The sequence below is a fragment of the Lissotriton vulgaris genome, chromosome 10 (assembly GCF_964263255.1).
Source record: "Lissotriton vulgaris chromosome 10, aLisVul1.2, whole genome shotgun sequence".
Classification (NCBI taxonomy): Eukaryota; Metazoa; Chordata; class Amphibia; order Caudata; family Salamandridae; genus Lissotriton; species Lissotriton vulgaris.
Window position 1 is genome coordinate 592,207,867 of NC_141698.1, and position 14,648 is coordinate 592,222,514.

The window sequence follows — 14,648 nt, forward strand, 5'->3', positions numbered from 1 at the left end:
ACATTATTGACTGAATTTCTTGTACCATCATAGGGTAATATTTATTTTCTTGTGTGGGCCTCAACATGCTGGAAGTAAGTTTCATAGCACAGTACATGCAGCAAGCTGGAAGACAATTGATGCATAAGCAACAGGTGAATATAACCCCTGCAACGCCTATCAATACGAGTCATATCTTCCAACCCCATGAAGTCAATAGGTTCCAATGCCACCCTGTGAGAGACCATGATCCATTATCCTGGTGTATCTCTGCGGCCAATCTGTGTAACTTTTGCAATGCAGAATATACGGTTGGAGCACTATCATGGATGTATACACAGCAGCTACTGCAAATGACCCTACATGCTCCACCACTATCAGCCAGTATGACATCTAAAACCATCCGATTTTACAGTGAAATGAGTCTCGTAGCTTGGAGCTCGACTGTTATATTAGTGAGTATAACAGCAGTTGTATTATTGACTCCTTCAACTACTCTAGCTAGGCTGCGTATGTTATGGGTATTAAACATGGGACCCCAGAATGGCACAATACCTTTCATTATGTCAGTGAATTGCTGTAGTTAAGTATCCGTTTGATCAATATCATCTTCATTGACCACTCTTTTGGCTCTGTGCATGAAGACACCCCATCAATGTAATCTATGATCTTTGTGGTATGTGGATAGTGCAATGTAAACAGGGGGGCAGAAGGAAAAGGGGATAGCCCTGGCTAGACCATCCCCTAGGGAGCCAAGTATACACTTGTTCTCCACAGATATAATATACATTCAGTGGCATTAATTAAGGTGGGCAACTAGTCGTGTTCAGATGGTAAGTATAGTTACACTGGCTTTGTCCCACTGAAACATTCCCTGATCCCTGAACACAGAAACTAGTGGTTGTATTTTTCCTCGGTGATATTATGCTCTTGGAAACTTTAAAGTATTTAGCGACATTAAATCCTTGAAAGTCTAATACTTGGTTTCTTAACCAGGCAACATTTTGTGCACTTTAAAAACATTCATGCAAGCATCAGGGTGTAGCGTACCCTCCTTCACCAGGGGTATATCCCTGATGCACCACAATGTACTCTAGAATTGCTTCATTGTCGGCCTGCGTCATTTTCATTGCATCTGCATAATAGTGCATATAAACCATAGACAAAAATTTAAACCAACCCTCACAGCTACCTAAGTAAGATAAAGGCATAGAAATTAATAGATAATTTGTATGCATAACTGAAGGAAGTAGGCCACATACCCAGTACTCTGTGACATTAGTTGTGCTATGCACCTGTTGGAACATTTGAATAAATGCATTCTGAATGTATGTTTTTCTATGTCTCTCCTTATGCAGGGCAAATGTAATAAATGATAGCTCTGCTGGCACCGTGGTAGTTCCTATCAGAGTATGTACAGGATGCTGATCCACCAGGTACCAAACTATTCCAAACAATGTTATCATCAGCACCAGAATAAACACCACCACCACCACCCTAATTAGACCATCCGGGTCCATTCTGTTGTATCGAAGAAGCCATTAAAGGACGCTCCTCTCTTATTGTTTCATGACCAAATAGGTACATAGCTAAAAAAGTATTTAGGGAAAGTCAAATCCGCTGTACAACCAGCCAGAGGGGTGTTCTTCTCCCCTGTGTCCGTCAAAGCCTCACAGGCAGGCTTCTATTGTTCATCAACATTGTCTCTTCAACGATGGAGCTGCACACTTGCAACTCAGCAACACAATCTATGGTAACCTCCCTCCAGGGCAAATAACCTCAACAATCCTGTCCAGTGTTCTAGGCAGTGCACCAGTATTTTACTTTGAGCTAAAGCAGATTCCAAGAGCACAGCACCTGCACTCTAAACTCAAGCCTTTCCCTAACTCCTGTGTAGGCCTGCTGATGCACTGTCTTTCCATCGGGGCTGCAGAGTGTACCTAGTGTGCCCTGGCACTTCGTTGTCAACAAACAAAGGTAAGAACTCGCACTCTGTTGGGGATCGGGACTCAGGTGTTTGTACTGCGGGTGCTGGAGTATCTGGGGCGGCCCTTATCTCAGGGGGGATCGCCTAAAGCAAGATCTCGTCACTCTCTTTTTCGGTCTGTGCTCCTCTCAACCGGGCAACAGAAAAAGGAACAAAATGAGGAACCATCTCTCCTTCCTGGTCGGCGATCCCGTCTTTCACCCAGGAATCATATGGGAGAGGCAGAGGCACCCTCTTTACATGAGAGGTGTGTACCCAGTGCTTCCGGCCATCCACCTTCACAGCTGTCCTAGTGGCCAAAAGCACCTGGGTAGGGCCCCTCCACCGCGGTTCCAAGCAGGACTTGCGCTGAAACTGACGGATTAGTACATATTCCCCAGGCTGGCTCTGATGTCTGGGACCCTCTGGCAATTGTTGTAGGGCGGCAGATATCTGTTGGTGAACAGAACAGAGATCTTTAGACAAGGCATACAAATAATCAACCAAGGTTATTCTATTTCTGAAAATCTTCTAGGTCAAACATTAGCAGGGCGCCAGAAGACTACTTCATAGGGTGACAATCCAGTCCTAGAATGTGCAGTCACAGTTGCTGACATGAGTGCTAGGGGTAATGCGTCTGGCCACTGCAATCCTGTACTTTCATGAATCTTTGCTAATTTCAACTTGAGAATGCTGTTACATTTCTCAGCGAGGCCAGCTGATTGTGGATGGTTTTCTGCATGGATGGAATTTTTGTACAATCTGCAAGCCTTTATCATCAGTTCAATGACTTTAGCAGTGAAGTGTCTCCCGTTGTCACTCCAGATCACACGTGGCAATCTGTAGCGCGGGAAGTACTCTTTTAAAAGTGCCTTTGCTGTTGCTATAGCTGTGTTCTCTTTAGTTGGGTAGGCCTTTACCCACTTGCTAAATGCGCAGACTACCACTTTAGATTATTCACTTGTTCCATCTTGAGGAAATCCATCTGGATAACCTCGAAAGGGAAAGAAGGCGGTGCAAAATTACCGGCAGGTGTAGGAGTGCCTTTTCCAGGGTTGTGCTTCAAACAGACAATACAGTGTCTCACCAAGTGCGTTGAAACTTTTGAGATATTCTCATTCTGCCATACTGGGTCTAGCAATTTACAAATATACCCTTCATACTAATGTGTGCCGGACCATGAGCCATAGGGACCACAGGGAGAACAAAGGCATTGGGTAACAGCCTTCTCTGTTTTCCTGACAAATCAGTCCAACATCCATCCTCATCCAAGTGTCCTATCCTCTCCTCCCACATGTCTAGTTCGTCTACAGTAGCCTCACTTTGTATTTACCTTACACCTTTACCTTTTCAATCTTTAAAAAGCCTCAGCCAACGCGTTTCGTTCAATTGGAACTTCGTCAGGGCTCGATGATCTCGTGATCTCTCTGGTGATTGCGTAGCCTGCAGTAGTAGTGCCAACCGGCAATTTGAAACAAGAGCCACCGACATATAGTTCTCCTTGGGGGTCAGATAAGGGAACATCAGTCAAGTCTAACCGACCTTTTGCCTCTTCTTCAGTCCGAAACAGACAATCATGGACATCATTGTCTGTTTCTTCCGCATAGAGGGGTAGTAACGTGGCTGGGTTCAGAGTAGCGTATTGTTTATTGGTAATGTGTGGAACGAACAAAGTCAATTCATATTTCGTAAAACGAGCCCTAGTAAGGTGCTGTGTCTTTGTTTTGTTCAGAAGCGTATCCACAGCATGAGGTACCATTACTGTGAGGTCAGTATCAAGGACAAGTCCTGCCGATTGACTGATAGAAACTGCCACAGCTGTGGCAGCTCAGACAGCTCAGGAGCGTTCTGGTGGCGTTATTGAGCATGGCAGAGAAATAAGCGCAAGGTCCCTGCTTACCACCGAAACCCTGTGTTAGAACAGAAAGCGTGCAACCATCCACCTAATGCACATAAAGCACAAAAGGGTTCTGTTAAACAGGAGCACCAAGCACAGGAGCAGAGCAAAGTGCAACCTTTAGTTGTTTGAAAGCTTGCTGGCATGCAGGGGTTCATGCGCTTCTTTGGTGGTCAGGTAAAGGAGGGGTTTTGTTAGGAGGGAGTAGTTCGGGATCCAATGCCGAGAATACAATGTTATCCCAATGAACGCGCGTACCTCGCGTTGGGTCTCGGGAACAGGCATATTAGTGATGATAGCTATGTGCTCTGGGGTTCGTCTGCATCCCTCCTTCGACAGTAGGTGACCTAAATAGGTGACCTCCTGTTGACAATATTGAAATTTTGAAAGTGGCACCTTGTGGCCATGATGTGCCAAATGCAAGAGTAATTTAACTGTGGCTCCCCTGCAGCCATCCTCAGTATCAGAGGCCACAAGAAGGTGTCAACATATTGTAATAGCACATTACCAGTAGGGAGTTCTAGAGAATCCAATTGTGTTTTTAATGCTTGGCTATATAGACTAGGGCTTTCTGTATAGCACTGAGGAGCACGACAGAATCTCAAACTTCGACCAGCAATTGAAAAACCTAACAAAAATTGGCTATATGTGTCTATTGGTATACTGAAAAAGGCATTCTTTAAATCAATTACAGAAAATAATTTTGCGGATGGGGGAATCATTGTCAAAATAGTTGTAATGTCCGGAACCACTGCATATTAGAGAACAACGATCTTATTAACTTCTCCCAGTTCGATAATGAAATGGTAGACATCTAAGTAAACATCTGGAGAATCTAAGTGTATCTTTTTAAGTATAGGAAGAATAGGGCTATTGCACACATTTGCCACTGTTTCTTCAACAACCCTGTTCTAATCAAATCCTGTATTATTTGTAGGAGAGCTTTTTCTCCTGCCTGTGAAATCTTGTCATGAGGAATTCGTTGCAATTTGGCTTTATGATTGAGCTGAATGGACACCGGTGGGATCTGAAACAATCCCACATCCGTGTCCCCGGTGGCCCATAATGTGCGGGGTACTGTCTCAAATTCTGCGGGAAGCAGGCATCTTTGGCAAAACATTGTTTGGCACGGCCTACCTGTGGGCCAATGGTCATATACACACCATCAGGAGAACAGGAAATTGTCACATGTAGTCTTTTTAACAAATCCAATCCCAACAGATTTTTCCCACCATTGGAAGTCAATAAAAATGGGGAATCAACCATAATGAGACCAATAGTCAATTCAAGAGGTTTGGAAATGGGGCTAACAACGGGCACACTTGAGAAACCAACCAAAACGTTATTTTGGCCAGACAGAGCTGCCCCCAGGACCAGTGAATGGGAAACAAAGCTATTAATAGCTCCTGTGTCAACTAGAAATATCTCTCTGTGGTGCCCTGCAAATCAGCTATGATGCATGGGCTTGTTGATCTATAGGCACTGGAACTGGTCCCTTGCCCTGTCCCTGGCTGTCCTAGCTGTGGGACATCCCAGTCACCTCATCCATGTCATAATCTTCATGATAATACTGTCGGCTCCTGGGGTCATCAAAATAATTCCCACTCTGTCTATTCAACAAAGCATTCCCTGACTGCATCCCTTCTCTTCCAACTCCCCCTCTCCCACGTCCTCTATATCCTGACTTCTTGGAGCCTCGCCTTTGTGCGACAGCTCCGGGCACTCATTTTGCCAATGCCCCTCCTTTTTACAATACGCACATTGGTTAAGCCCAAGGTGCACATTGGAAGCACCACCCCTAGTGGACCGAGGTAACGCCAGGGCCGATCCTGAACCCCTTCCTCTGCCCTTGTCTTTAAATCATTTGCCTTTTTCTCCACCTTTTCTTTATCCTCATTCTCTCTATGCTCATAATACTGAGCAATACTTAAGATCACTGAAGGTGAGGACGTAGTCCAAGTGCTTTCAGAAGCCTGCATAGCTGCAATCTCAGGAAGCAAATTAGTAACAAATCTATTAATGAACAACCGAACATCACCTTCCAGCGATAAATCCTAGAATCCAAGAATACCCCCTAAAATCTAGTAAAGAAATCAGGCACACTTTTATCCTTCTTCTGAAGGCATGCACTCAACGTATCCCAATCCACTTTCTTTGGGGAATGAGGTTGTGCATGTATGTTATAATACAACCTGGTAAGGCTAACAGCTCCGCTTTCGGCTTGTCACCAGGCTTACGTACTCTATCCCATACCTTAATCTCATCCCTGGTCTTGCGTATGAACCTGCCTCCATGTATCAACTGGTACCAACAAGCCGCAAAACAGTTCTATATCAGCTAGTGTCATCACAGTGGAGGAGGCCGCCCCTGTCAATTCTTTATAATATGCTGTGGGGTTTTTCTGAGGGTCCGGCAGCTGGCTTTTTAAAAACAGGACCTCACTCCTCTTCCAGGGAGTGTAGATTCATTTTTCCTGAAACCGGGCATCAACTCGTTGACGAATTACTGTATTCGTCGAGCCATGCAATTCTTGTACTACTGGATGATAAATGGGATGAACTTCCCTCATAGGGTGCTGTGCCCCTATGGTTCGGATATTTTGGAGCAATCTACCTCTGTACCCCACTAATGTCGTCACATTGGCAAAAGCTTCATTTGGGGCCATGCCCATAGTATGGACCCTGTCTCGGATATTGTATATAATCTGTGGTGCAACACCCTGAAAGCACTACTCTCGCAATCCTATTAATCTAGCTGACATATGCTTAAGAGCAAGCTGCTGTAAAAATGGTTCATAGTCTTTCATCACACTCCACACATCTTCCACAGTATAAATCACGTTACGAGCCCACTGGGCTGCCCAATACGCTACCATCTTCTTTTCCTCATCGCCCACTGCAGAACAAACTAACACTTTCTCCATGCGATCTCACACTGCTACCCTATTTCCATCACACATTCCTCGCACAGGCGTATCAACATGCAATAGCGTTTGTGGTGTAAAGAGCTGTGGTAGCCAGAATGGAAGGACAGGGTAGGTGGGCTAGCAGCACCCGCTCCGGTTACTGGCATGTAGGAAAGGGAGGCAAGAGGGGATGGGAAGGCAGTAGAACTAGTTGTAGATGTATCCGTGTGGGCAATACTAGGAACCAGACACTGAGATGTCGGGACTGTCAGGTATATCCATTCAGGGGCATAAGGAGGCGGGCAACAGGAGTCCAAGAGCTCCTCAACAAAATCTTCACCTTCTTCTCTCGCAACATAACATTTATCAGTCTGCAAGCAAAACTTCCTGTCTGCACATTCTTTACCCTTCTCTAACTTTTCCCTTTCATAGGCCACAGCTTTCTGTGTTATTGTCTGCGTCTGTCTTTTCCTGGCTTATTTTTCCGCTATCATGCGCCGCAGCTTTGCTTCTTTCTGCCACACTCTTGAAGAATCAAACATCGATTGCCTACTTATTCAAGCAAACAATTTGTGCTGCAAGAAATTAATTTTTTTGTCATCAAATGAACAAGCAAGTGTCCATTGCAGTTCAACATTGTCCCTCGCAAATTTGTGCCATAACGTACTAAACATAATAGGGTAAATACCGTGCTTCACGTATACATCAAAATTTGGCGAACCCTCTGGAGGTGCAGGCTGGCTCTCTTCCGATTGAGCATCAGTAGAACAACATCGAAATCCAAAGCAATCAAACTTGCTTAAACATGGCATCTTAAAGTAAAACACATACACTGTCCTCAAAGGACAAATATGACACCAACAAACAAGGAAAATAGGAGGAAGGAAAAACAATAAAAAATACAATGATCAAAAACTGAAACAGAGCGGTCCGCAAACCTCACACTGCAACCTGAAGGCTGCGTCAAGTTCAAGAGAACAAGTTCTACCCCCATACCTTTTAAGACATGTGCAGAATTACCAATTAGCCAAGCAAATTGCTCACAAACAATCTGTGCCTTTTCCGAGTGTCCGCAAACCCACCAAGTAAAAACCAAGACAGCCCAAAAGACCATGCCAAGACACAGCTCATCAGCTAGTGTCTACCAAAACAGTCCGTAAACTGTATCCAGGCACCACCAGCAGGCTGGTGTCGTGCAAGCAAGGAAGTCCGCAAACTGCCCCCAAGACAGCTCAAAGACTGTACCAATTCAAGAGGACAGGCCTTCAGCCCCAGACCTTTTCAAAGATGAAGTCAATTACCAGTTGGTCTGGCAGATTACCAGTGAACAGTCCCTGACCTTCTCAAAAATGAGGCCAATTCCCAGTTGCTCCGGTCTGAATGTTCACAAGTGCTCTGTGTCCCTCAAGGGTCCACAGGCCCACCAAGTCCAAGACAAACCAGTCTGCAGACTGCACCAGGCACGGCCCGCAGGCTCAGGTCGTGCAAGCAAGGCACCTTTTTCTAAGAATCAAATCAGTCACATGGTGCACACAGGTCAAGCAAGCTATTCTCCACTGCTGACTCTCCGGACCAAATGGTTAATTCCAGGGTTTCGCCTTCAGGACCCCAGCCAAGGGCCACTAGGCGAGGATCCGTCCAATCAGGAGGGCAGAGCAGCTGCGAGAACCAAGCTCAGTCTTGTATGTGAGGGGCCCCGATCCGCCCGACCGACCAGAATCCATCCCGGCCCCTGCGACCCAGTTTCAGGTGAGGGGTCCCTTTTCATGGGGTCCCTATTCAGGCACCAACTAAAGGACGTGGGCCTCTAAGGGTCCCCTGGGTATTTCCACAACACCTGCTATGCCTTCTTAAATGAAAAGTCGATAAGTCAGTAGAGAATACAAATTTACTTTATTGATAATATGCTCCAAGGCCGATGTGTTGGGCTTTAACTTCTCCTAACACGGGAGCAGAACTACACATACAGAAAGGAATGTACGAAAAGAACGTATATTCATTAGCAAATCAGACTTCAGCCTTGGAGAGCAGAGAAAGAATAATAACGGTATAACATTTTACAGTTCTGCTGAAGCAAGCAAAAAAAAAATCAGGCCTAGTGTGGCTGTGGCCTAACAGACTTCTAGTAGACAAGCATTATAACATGGAGGCACACAAGTCAACAAAAGTTGCATGCTGTAAGGATCAATCAATAAATCAATCAGCAGATTTGTAGAGGGGATAACGCTACTGCTCGAACAGCCAGTTCTTGAGTTGTTTCCTGAAAAAGAGATGGTCCTGAGTCAGCCGTAGGTGGGTGGGGAGGGAGTTCCAAGTCTTGGCCTCCAGGTAGGAGAAGGATCTTCCTCCGGCGTTGGTTCTGCGAATTTGTGGTACGGTGGCGAGGGCGAGGATGGCGGATCGGAGCTGGAGGGTGGGTGTGTAGAATGTGAGGCGGCTGTTGAGGTATTTGGGGCCCATTTCGTGGAGAGCCTTGTGTGCGTGGGTGAGGAGTCTGAACGTGATCCTCTTGCTGACGGGTAGCCAGTTCAGGCCTCTCAGATGTGGCTGTGACGGGGATGTCCAGGATAAGTCGTGCAGAAACGTTCTGTATGCGCTGGAGTCTTTTCTGGAGTTTGGCTGTGGTTCCTGCATAGAGGGTGTTCCCGTAGTCCTGTCGGCTGGTGACGAGGGCTTGGGTGACCGTATTCCTGGTTTCGGTGGGGATCCACCTGAAGAGCTTTCTGAGCATGCGCAGGGTGTTGAAACAGGATGACGAGATGGTGTTGACTTGCTTGGTCATCGTGAGGGAGGAGTCCAGGATGAAACCCAGGTTGCGTGCGTGGTCAGTTGGCTTGGGGGCAGTGCCCAGGGCCGAGGGCAACCAGGAGTCGTCCCAGGCAGAGGAGGATGGTCCTAGGATGAGGACTTCCATCTTGTCCGAGTTCAGTTTCAAACGGCTGAGCTTCATCCATTCCGCGACGTCTTTCATTCCTTCGAGGAGGCTGGTTCTGGCGGTGGCGGGGTCGTTGGAGAGGGAGAGGATTAGCTGGGTGTCGTCGGCGTATGAGATGATGTTTAGGTTGTGTTGGTGTGCGATCGCTGCAAGGGGGCTCATGTAGACGTTGAAGAGGGTGGGGCTGAGCGAGGAGCGAGGATAACTCAGTGGGATTTATAATGCTAACTTATATAATAGGTATGAATGCATATTATAAAAGGGCATTTCAAACCTAACACCCATGCACTGATCCAATCACCCAGGCACTACACATGCACTGATCCAATCACCCAGGCACTACACATGCACTCATCCAATCACCCAGGTACTCAACATGCAGTTACCCAACCACTCATGCACTAATTTATTCATTCATGCCCCACTTCTGCACTCAGTTGATCATACATGCACAATTATGTTCTCATTTAATAATGCATGCGCCACTCATGCAATCATTCAATTATGCATGCACCACTTATTCACTCATTCAGTTATCCATGTACCACTCAAACACTCATTCAATCAAACATGCACCACTCATACTCATTCAGTCATCAATGCACTACTCATGCATGCATTCAATCACCATATACATGTTCATACACTGATTCATTTAGCTTATCTTTTTTAACTGAATAGATGTTTTTGGGGAGTTTTTTTCGCAAATTCTAAAGCCAAAAACATATTAATACAAACTATTGTGATTCTTTGCAGCATTGCGAAGGGCTGTTATGGACTGCTCTCAAGCACTCACTACAACTCCACAATCCATGCAGTATGATGCTATTCGGGGAAAACTCTAGAGCCAAATTTTGAAATTGAAATTGGACCTCTGAAGGGACTCTCTCACCTGGTGTTTTCGTGGTTCCTATTGAAGTTAAGGGTCCTTCAGTCTTGTGTTGCCTTCTTGCTGGTTTTAGAATATTGCCACAATATGTTTGTTGATGGTAAAGCATTGGCGTAGTCCTGCAAGAATATTTCTTAATCGTACCCCTTTACCATGTCTTGTCCCATATTGTGCATTGCACACATTTGGTTTTAATAATACACATAATAGAGCCATTTTAGATAGAAAATAACATTTAAAAACCTTAAAAATTCAATTAAAAAATCATATAGTTGGGAAATAGAATTTGAAAAACCTTAGAAATTCACTGAAAAAAAGCAAAGGTTACAGGAACATTATAGTTAGGAAATGGAATGAAAAAAACTTTAAAATTCCCTGAAAAAAACAAAAGTTACAGGGGCACCATAGTTAGACTTACATTTCACGCATACAAAATCTGTACGAAATTCAGCAGTTATAGTTAGCTGACCTAACTTTAATTTACGCCCCGCAATGCACTGCTTATGACCTCTTTTTTTTATTTTATTTTGTTATTTTATTTTCAGTTTTAACGAAGGGTACATACAAAAAAAGAAAAAAGAAACAAAGACACTCAAAACATTATTAATGAAAAGAAGCACGAAATGTACAACACATGAGCAAGAAGCAGTACAGAACATTAGAAAACAAAACAAAGAAGTAAATCATGGTCAACATTTAAGTAAACAATATACTTGTAAATATAACTACATCCTTGGAGCTTCCATCGTCAGTCTGATAGCATACCATATTAATGCTCAAAGTATTTCAAAACATGTCCAAGTCTTAGCATTGAACGAGCAGATCGGGTTTTAGCAAGTGAGCGTTCTCTTTCATAAGTATCCTTCATGAGGGTCAGCCAATTGTATTTATTCATTTAAAGAGTTTTACATATCACTGGCTAGACCCGAAGGACACAAAGAAATCCAAACTTGCATGTGATGTCCTACCAGAGTCATGGGTGGAGCATTTTCAAAGCCTTTATAATTAAAGGTAGCATTAGTGACTCAGTCTCATTAGTAGAGGAGGGAAAATCGAGCCCATTCCAGATACTTTTCTCCTTGGGTGAGATGAAAGCGGGATTTGAGGGTCTATCACGGAACAAGGCCCCAGGCCCTGACGGGATTCCCACTGATCTCCTAATGAGCCAGGTAGAACTCTGGGCGCCCATTCTAACAAGAGTCATAAATGCAGCAGTGGAGTCAGGTAGGCCTGCGTCCCGGTCCACTGCGACAATAGTGCCGATTTTTAAAAAAGGTAACAGGGATAATCCTCAATGTTACAGGCCCATCTCTCATATTGATGTAACTGTGAAAGTCTTAGGGAGGGCCATTCTTAATCGGCTAATGGACTGGGCGGAAGAACACAATATAATATCTGACACCCAGTACAGGTTTAGGCAGGGCCGCTCAACTTCAGACCAATGCCTCAACTTGTATCTCTTGGTTGCCAAGTACACCGCAGCTAGAGATGAGACGGTGTATTTAGCATTCATGGACCTCATGGCAGCCTTTGATCGGGTTAATCGGAACAAACTCTGGGAATTTACGGGGGTCTTGGGTGTCGATACAGGTTTGGATAATATTTTAATGGCCTTGCATCAGCACACCTCAGCACAGGTTAGGTATAATGAGGAGGGAAATACCACTGATTCCTTCCCATGCTCTAGGGGTGTGAGACAGGGCTGCATTTTGGCACCCTTTTTATTCACCTTATATATTAATGGTCTAGATCGGGCTCTCAGTGTTTTAAGGGTGGACTGCCCAAAGATAGGAAGAAGAGGGATCCCCGTCTTGCTTTACGCGGACGACGCAGTGTATCTGGCACGAACCGTGCGGGGTCTACAGCATCTTTTAGATCATTTTGTTAATTTCATGGAGAGCTTGGATTTGTCTGCCAACCTCTTCAAATCGTATATAATGGAGATGGGAAAAAGACCAAGTAGGAATTTTATTTACAAGATTGGTACCCAAAGTATGGAAAAAGTGCAGGCCTTTTCCTATTTGGGTGTCCTATTTGATAGTCACCTATGTTTTAAAACCCTGATAGACAACAAATGCAAAACACTAACCAGCTCTGCCGGGGCAATCATTAATTTCTCACATAGGCTGGGTTGTTGGTCCCCAGAACACATACTAAAATTATATAGTTCCATATGCAATGCCAAAACTTTATATGGTAGTGAGGTCTGGGGCTTCATTGATCCTCAGAGGATTCAAATTGAAGAAAATAAATACCTGCGGTGGCTGCTTAGTCCCGCAGAGTACACCCTCTTATAGCATTCATGAATATTTGGGTCTTACTTATGTTAGAGATAGGATCCAATTAAAACCCCTTACTTGCTGGATTAAAATATGGACAAATCCTGAAGCTGTGTTAACTCAACAGCTAATAATGGACTGTATTACCCGGAAGGGGGGGGGGAATATCCCTTTGCTTCAATATGTGAGGGAGGCCCTCTCAGGCCTGGGCTGTGTTGACTATTTTACCCACCCTACAAAACCGCTAGTCCGGGACAAGGCCCTTACCAAGTTGGAATTTTTAAAGAAATTGGCATCTATTAGTGAAGATAGTGAGTTGATCAAACCATCGGTGAGAGCCTACCTTTTGACCAAATCGTGTACGGGCATGGAACCTTATCTGTCCCATTTCCATAACACAGATTTTTAATGACTTGGTTCAGGTTGAACCTATTGCATCACACACTGGGAGTCCCTGCGGGGTACTTAACATCAATAGAGTTGAGGGGTCTGTGCGGCTGTAACCAACGATCTCCGCAGGACACGCTTCACTTTGTTCTGCTGTGCCCCTATTACGCACACCCCAAAAGGTTATTTTTAAAACGCATCCTAAAAAACGCTATGTTCAAACAGGCAAAGGTGGCTCTACTGTTTCTAAAATTGTCTGCAGAGGTTTTTACACTTTTTTGTACTGTTAATTTTTTAAGGATGGCTGCGAGACTCTAAAGCACGAAAGGAGATGGATGATGTAACCTGATGACATTTTGTGTACTAGCCCACATGCTGATTAAATAATGAATTAAGTGGGAGATGGGTTCCCTTTTTTATGTTGGTATTACATATCAGTGCCCCTACCTTGACAGATTTTAAATGTAATTGTTTATAAATTTGTGATGCCCCACAGTTACTGAGGATCATTTATATAATCCCAAAGATGAATTCTATAAACATTTGTTATATATTTCTGTTGTGTGTGTACACATACTTTAGACTAGGTTATTAATATTGTTGTCTTTTAAACTTATTGTACTTTTATGATATTGTTGTATACCGAATAGAGTAATTTTGTTGTTGTTGTTGACCCATTGATGCACCTACTCACTGACCAAAACAGCCACGCACACATCTAGTCATACAGATATAGAAACACTTATAGACCCACTCATACACCCATACAGCCACTCACACATGAATCAATCATGCATACAGCTACTCAAATGCCTATTCACTCAACCATATACTCACTCACACAGCCACTCACTCACTCACCCATACAGTTAATCACACACCCACTCACTTAGTCATACATATACTTATAGAAGACACACTCACCTATACAGTCATTGAAACAAGCACATTCTTTCCCATACACCTCGTTTATGCTCACTTACCCACACTATCACCACACATGCATTCACTTTTCCCATACAGCCACTAGCACACCCACTCACTCACCCATATACCCACTTACATACCCATTATTGCACCCATATAGCTACTGCTAAAAGTGTCTCTTATTTTCCTAAAAAAAGCATCAACTAAAACTTGCTAAAGTCACGATCTTCTCAGCTTTCAGGAACATGCACAGTTGTATAAAAAGGCACATTTTTACCACAGTTTTGGCATTTTTCAAAGAGGCAGCCCATATGTTCTCTTTTGTGTGCTCTCAAACTATTTTCAGCTTGTGGTAGAAACTAGTGTGAAACCAATGGATGATCCAGGAAAGCTATGCAATTCTGAAAATTAGGCAAATTTCTGAATTCAACAGGGCGTAATATATGCAGATACTACAAGAACTAACTGTTGATATTTAGAAACA